The following is a 7,184-nucleotide window of genomic DNA, read 5'->3' on the forward strand; positions in this document are numbered from 1 at the left end:
ATTAATATAATTAATAAAAAAAATACTGAAACTAGACTAGAGAGGCATTAAATCATGTTTATGCTATTCTTATTTACAGGATTCTTAAACTGTGTTAGTAAAAGGACTATATGTCATTTTATAGAGTTTATGAAATAACTTGCAATGTTTAGTAAAAAAATTAAAAACAATTAAAACCAATTATTTACAAATTTTATTTTAGTTTACAGGATAAAATAATGAAAATTATACTTATTCAATTATAAATTCATGAGAAGTACAATTTACTAAAATGTCTCATGAATGTTTTAGTACAAATAAATATCTTCAATGATTTTCTTGGTTTTTAACCTAAATGTCCAAAGAATTTTTCCCAAAGAAAATTCACTTGCTTCCTAAGAAGAAAGAGAAGTTCTAACTGTATAACTAATTTTTACATGTCCTTGAAACACTACACTTGGCAAAAATTACCACCCAAGTGTAAAATAAGCTAAGCTTCCAATTAAAATATTACAAGTTGGTACTAAATCTAACTAACAATCTCAAATCTTCAGTAACACAAAAGTTGTCACTGTTTTTTTTTTTTAAAGGTGGCAGACAATGCCTCAAAAGAAAGGGAGATTTTTAAAAGTATCTACTCTGAGATCAAAAGAATTCAGGAATAGAAACAATAAGGAAATTAAGTATGCAGAATAAAATATATTCTTAACATACTCCATTTCTTTCCTGATGAATTAAAAGGATAAAAGTCCTTAGAAGTATTAAAATCATGATGACTACAAAAGATGATAATATGTATTTCAGCTTTATTAGAGGTAATAAGGATAAACAGTATTAGTTAAGATTGCAACCAGTCCTGATGAGACCTGATAGGCTAGGGTCAAACAGAAGGGGAAGAGGACCTTACCTAGGGAAGGGGCATAGGAGGAGAGGAGGAAGGGAGGGTGGGATTGAGAGGAGATGTGGGAGGGGGACACAGCCAGGATATAAACTGAATAAATGGTAAGAAACGATAATAATAAAAAAAATTAAGATTTTAAAAATTCATTTTGTTCTTGGAAATATTTCTTTATAGACTCAAACTCAAAGTTCTTATATTGAAGTTTCATTGAAGTTATTTATTTCATCACAGTTTATCCTTTGAAAGTAATCTGACATTTATCCTTTTATATAGGTGATTTATCCATTCTGTTTGGATATTGTTAATAAATAGAATTCAGTCTCACTTCTTAGCATAGGCAAAACCAACTGGAATTTAAGTTTCTCACTTTGTATAATACTCTTAGTTTTAATTCCATAATATTTATCACCCAAATGATAATTTGAATTTCTATAGTCTTTTAAAATTATCTTTACATACCTTACATTCTGACTACAGTTTCTCCTACCTCTATTCCTCCCAGCTACTTCCTAAATTCTTAAAATATGAATGTCCTTGACATTTAGAATAGTATCTACTAAAAATATATACTTATTACTCAGTAATATCCAACTTCATGTTGGTTTTCATGAATTATCATAGTAAAGGTGGTGGTCAACTCCAGATCAAGAGTAAACATAGAGCTGCTACACACATGGTTGAGCAAATGTCCTTGTTGTGTACTTGAGCCTCTTTTGGGTATATGCCTACGAGTGGTACAGCTGGATCTTGAGGAAGCACTATTCCTAGTTGTCTGAGAAAGCTCCAGAATGATTTCCAAAGTAGTTGTACAAGTTCACATTCCCACCAGCAATGGAGGAGGGTTCCCCTTTCTCCACCTCTCTAGCATGTGTTATCACTTGAGTTTTTGATCTTAGCCATTCTGATGGGTGTAAGGTGAAATTTCAGGGTCGTTTTGATTTGCATCTCTCTGATGGCTAAGGTATGTTGAGCATTTCTTTAAGTGTTTCTCTGCCATTTGATATTCCTCTACAGAGAATTCTTTGTTTAGCTCCATACCCCATTTTTTTTTTCTACTTATACATTTTTTTTTATTTTATTTTTTTTTTCTTTTTAGTTACATTTTGTTAACTCCGTGTCCCAGCTGTATCCCGCTCCCTCATTCCCTCCCCAACCCCACACTCCCTCCCTGGTCTCCTCCCTGCCCCTTTCCAAGTCCCCTGATAGGGGAAGACCTCCTCCCCTTTCATCTGTCCCTGTTTTATCAGGTATCTTCAGGGCTGGCTGCAAAGTCCTCCTCTGTGGCCTAACAGACTGCTCCTCCCCTGGGGGGAGGTGTCAAAACAGCCTGCCCTTGAGATCCTGTTAGAAATAGTCCGTGTCCCCCTTACTTTGGAAAACTACTTGGTTACTGAGCTACCACAGGCCACATCCGAGCAGAAGTTCTAGGTTATATCCATAGATGGTCCTTGGTTGAGTTTCAGTCTCAGAAAAAACCCTGTGCCCAGATATATTTGGTCCTTGTAGAGCTCCTATCCTTTCCATATCATACTAACTTCCCTTCTTTCATATGATTCCCTGCACTCTGCCGAGGGTTTGGTTATGAGTCTTAGTGTCTGCTTTGAAACACTGCTAGGTAGAGTCTTTCAGATGCCTTTTGTGGTAGACTCCTGTCATAAGTTCAAGGCACATCCCATTTGTCTTTCTAAATGAGGATTAATCATCTTCGCCTGTGTCCACTTTCTTGATTATCTTCTTTAGGTGTGTAGATTTCATTATGTTTATCATGTCTTGTAGGTCTATATAAGCGAGTATATACCAAGTTTGTCTTTCTCCTTCTGGGATACTTCACTCAGAATGATCTTTTCTAGATCCCACCACTTGCCTGCAAATTTCATGATTTCCTCCTTTTTGATTGCTGAGTAGTATTCCATTGTGTAAAAATACCACAATTTCTGTATCCATTCCTCCGTTGATGGACATCTGGGTTGTTTCCAAGTTCTGGCTATTACAAATAAAGCTGCTACGAACATGGTTGAACAAATGTCCTTGTTGTGTACTTGAGCAAATTTTGGGTATGGCTAATATCAAGTATATATAAAGAACTAAAGAAGCAGAAAAGCAACAAACCAAGTAATCCACTTAAAAAATGGGGAACAGAGCTAAACAGAGAATTCTCGAAAGAGGAACATCGAATGGCAGAGAAACACTTAAAGAAATGCTCAACCTCATTAGCCATTAGGGAAATGCAAATCAAAACGACCCTGAGATTTCACCTTACACCCATCAGAATGGCCAAGATGAAAAACTCAAGTGATAGCACATGCTGGAGAGGTTGTGGAGAAAAGGGAACCCTCCTCCATTGCTGGTGGGAATGTAAACTGGTTCAACCACTCTGGAAGTCAATCTGGCGCTTTCTCAGACAACTAGGAGTAGTGCTACCTCAAGACCCAGCTATACCACTCCTAGGTACATACCCCATTTTTTAATTGGATTGCTTGATTTATTGATTTTTAAATTCTTTGGTGCTTTACATATTCTGGATATCAGGGCTCTGTCAGATATAAGGTTGGTGAAGATCCTTTCCCAGTCTGTAGGCTGTCATTTTGTTCTGACAATAGCGTCTTTTGATTTACAGAAGCTTTTCAGTTTCATGGGGTCCCATTTATTGATTGTTGATATCAGAGCCTGTGCTGTTGGTGTCCTTTTCAGGAAGTTGTCTCCTGTGCCAATGAGTTCTTGACACTTTCCCATTTTTTCTTCTAACGAGGAAACAACCCAGATGTCCATCAACAGAGGAATGGATACAGAAACTGTGGTACATTTACACAAGGGAATACTACTCAACAATTAAAAACAATGAAATCATGAAATTTTCAGGCAAACAGTGGGATCTAGAAAAGATCATTTTAAGTGAGGTATCCCAGAAGCAGAAAGACACACATGATATATGCTCACTTAAAAGTGGGTACTAGACCTTTAAGATAGGATAAACAAACTAAAATCTGTACATCTAAAGAAGATAAACAAGAAAGAGGACCCAGAGTAAGATGATCAATCCTCACTTAGAAAGACAAATGGGATGAACATTGGAAGTAGGAGAAAACAAGTAACAGGACAGTAGCCTACCACAGAGGGCCTCTGAAAGACTCTAACTAGCAGTGTACCAAAGCACATATTAAGTCTCATAACCAAACCTTTGGCAGAGTGCAGGGAATCATGTCAAAGAAGGGGGTGTTAGTATGACTGGAGAGGACAGGAGCTCCGAAAGGACCTAATATATCTGAGCACAGGGGTCTTTTATAAGGCTGATTCTCCAACCAAGGACCATGCATGGATATAACCTAGAACCCCTGCTCTGATGTAGCCCATGATAGTTCAGTATCCAAGTGGCTTTCTCCAGTAAGGGGAACAGGGAGTATTTGTGACATGAACTCAATGTTTGGTTCCCAGGGGAGGAGGAGCCTTGTTAGGCCACAGAGGTAGACATTTCAACCAGTCCTGAATAAACCTGGTAAGCTAGGATCAGATGGAAGGGAAGGAAACCTCCCCTATTTGTGGACTTGAAAAGAGGCAGGGAAGAGAGTGTGTGAGGGTGGCATTGGGAGGGAATGAGGGAGCAGGCTACAGCTGAGATACAAAGTCAATATACTATAACTAATATTTAAAAATAAATTAAAAATATAAAAAGAAAATAGAAGAGTAAATATAAAGAAGACAGTTCATGGTGAGAGCATGATACACTTAGTTGGAGGTAAGAAGGAGAGGACAAGCTACCTTCATTTCTACCTTTCAAGGAGCATTGTTTTTCAAGAAGACAAACACCATATTGTATTTTATCTCTTTCTTCACATAACAAAGAATTATTATAGTGACCAGAGTATCCATATGATCATAAATATTGTATAACAGAGGATGCTGTAATTTAGATACAAAAGATATTTGGAAGTGGTTTTCTTTCTTTTTTTTTCTAAATATTTATTTATTTATTTTATATTTATCACAGGTTATTTAATTTGTATCTCAGCCATAGCCTGCTTCCTCATTTCCTCCCAACCGCACTCTTCCTCTCTCATCTCCTCCATGCTCCTTTCCAAGTCGACTGCTAGGGGAGGTCCTCCTCCCCTTCCAACCGACCCTAGCTTATCAGGTATCTTCAGGACTGGATGTAAAGTCTTCCCCTGTGGCCTAGTAAGGCTACTCCTCCCTTGGGGGGAGAGTTCAAAGAGCCTGCCATTGAGTTCATGTCAAAAATAGTCCCTGTTCCCCTTACTAGGGTACCCACTTGGTTACTGAACTACCATGAGCTACATCAGAGCAGGGGCTCTAGTTTATATCCATACATGGTCCTTGGTTGGATAAACAGTCCCATAGAGTTCCCCCATGCCCTGATATATTTTGTCCTTGTGGAGCTTCTGTCCTCTCTAGGTCATACTAGCTTCCCCTTCTTTCATATGATTTCCTGCACTGTGGTGAACGTTTGGCTATGAGTCTCTGCCTCTGCTTTGATACACTGCTAGGTAGAGTCTTTCAGAGGCCCTCTGTGGTAGGCTTCTGTACTGTTACTTGTTTTCTCCTACTTCCCCTGTCCATCCCATTTGTCTTTCTAAGTGAGGATTGATCATCTTACTCTGGGTCCTCTTTCTTGTTTGTCTTCTTTAAGTGCACATATTTTAGTATGTTTATCCTATCTTATAGGTCTATATAAGTGAGCGTATACCGTGTGTCTGTTTTTCTTTCTTCCTTCCTTTCTTTCTTTATTTCTTTCTTTCTTTCTTTCTTTCTTTCTTTCTTTCTTTCTTTCTTTCTTTCTTTCTGTCTTTCTTTCTTTCTTCTTATTTATAAATTATTCACTTTGTATCCCAGTTGTAGTACCCTCCCTCATCTCCTCCTGGTCTCATTCTCCATCCCTTTTTCTCCCTTACCCCTCTTCCTTAGTTCACTGATAGGAGAGGACCTCGTTCCCTACTGTCTCACCCTAGCCCATAAGGTCCAATCAGGATTGCATGGATCCTCTTCCTCTGTGGACTGGCTATGTCGCCCCACCAGGGAGAAGTGATCAAGGAGTAGGCAACTGAGTTTATGTCAGATACTGTCTCTTCTCCTCTTACTAGAGAACCCATATGGAGACTGAGCTGTTAGGCTACATGTAAGCATGGGGTCTAGGTCCTCTCCATGTATGGTCTTTAGTTGATGCATCAATCTTTGCAACTACCCTGGGTCCTGCTTATTTTGTCTTTGGTGGTTTCCTTATTTGGCTCCTGTCCACTCTGGATCCTTCTATATTCCCCTCTTCTATAAGGCTTCCTGTGCTCTGTCCAAGATCATCCTGAGTGAGGTATCTCAGAAGCAAAGAGACATGTAAGTAGGTATTACCCGTATTATATAAGATAAACAAACTAAAATCTACAGACTTAAAGAAGCTAAACAACAAGGAGGACCCTAGAGAAGATGCTTAATTCTCATGCAGAAGGGAAAACAGTATAGACACCTGAAGCCATAGAAGAGAGGGAACAGGACTGGAGCCTTCTACAGATGTCCTCTAAAAGAATCCAACCAGCAGAGGATCAAAGCAGATGCAGAGACTAATAACGAAACTTTGGAAGTGTTCTTAACCTCATTAAATGGGGATTAATGATTTCTTGTTCCGGGTAAAGCATTTCTATAGACATCATGTTCAGCTTACGTTTATAAGAAGCAATAAGTTCTTATTTCTCTCTCACTAGCTTTAAAATGTATACAATTCTTTACAAATGAATGAATAATTGAGCATGTAAATTCCACTTAAGCCATTATATTGCTGCCCTCTAACAAACAAAACACCCAAACTAAAAAAAAAGAAGACAAAAGAAGAAACAAACAAACAAACAAAAAAACTCACAATATCATATAATGAGGCCAGCAGTTAATTATAATTTATTTAATTTACTGTGATCTGTACTGTGGATTTGACATTAATTGTTCTGCTGCTAGTTTGCCTGCTGATGACCACACTGTTTCCACACTAGTATTGAGACCTCATGGAACATGCATATCATACTCATTTGTATATCATTTGCACTTCAGACAGAATGTGCAATGTGCAGGTACTTACTCTCTCATCTACTCAAGGTCACCAATGACATTTGCTAAAGCAAATAGTCCCTACTGTTCTGCTACAATTAATTCACACTATTTATATGTTCCAGTTATATGCACTGATACAGAGGTCCAAGAATTATTACCTCCAAACATAATGGAAGAATGATAATGCTTCTGTTATTGGTAGACTATTAACTGACTTAATGTTCATATTGTACTATCTGAGACCTATGAATGTTTTTCA

Source organism: Psammomys obesus, unplaced genomic scaffold, assembly GCF_907164565.1.
Source record: "Psammomys obesus unplaced genomic scaffold, mPsaObe1.curated_primary_1811, whole genome shotgun sequence".
Lineage (NCBI taxonomy): Eukaryota > Metazoa > Chordata > Mammalia > Rodentia > Muridae > Psammomys > Psammomys obesus.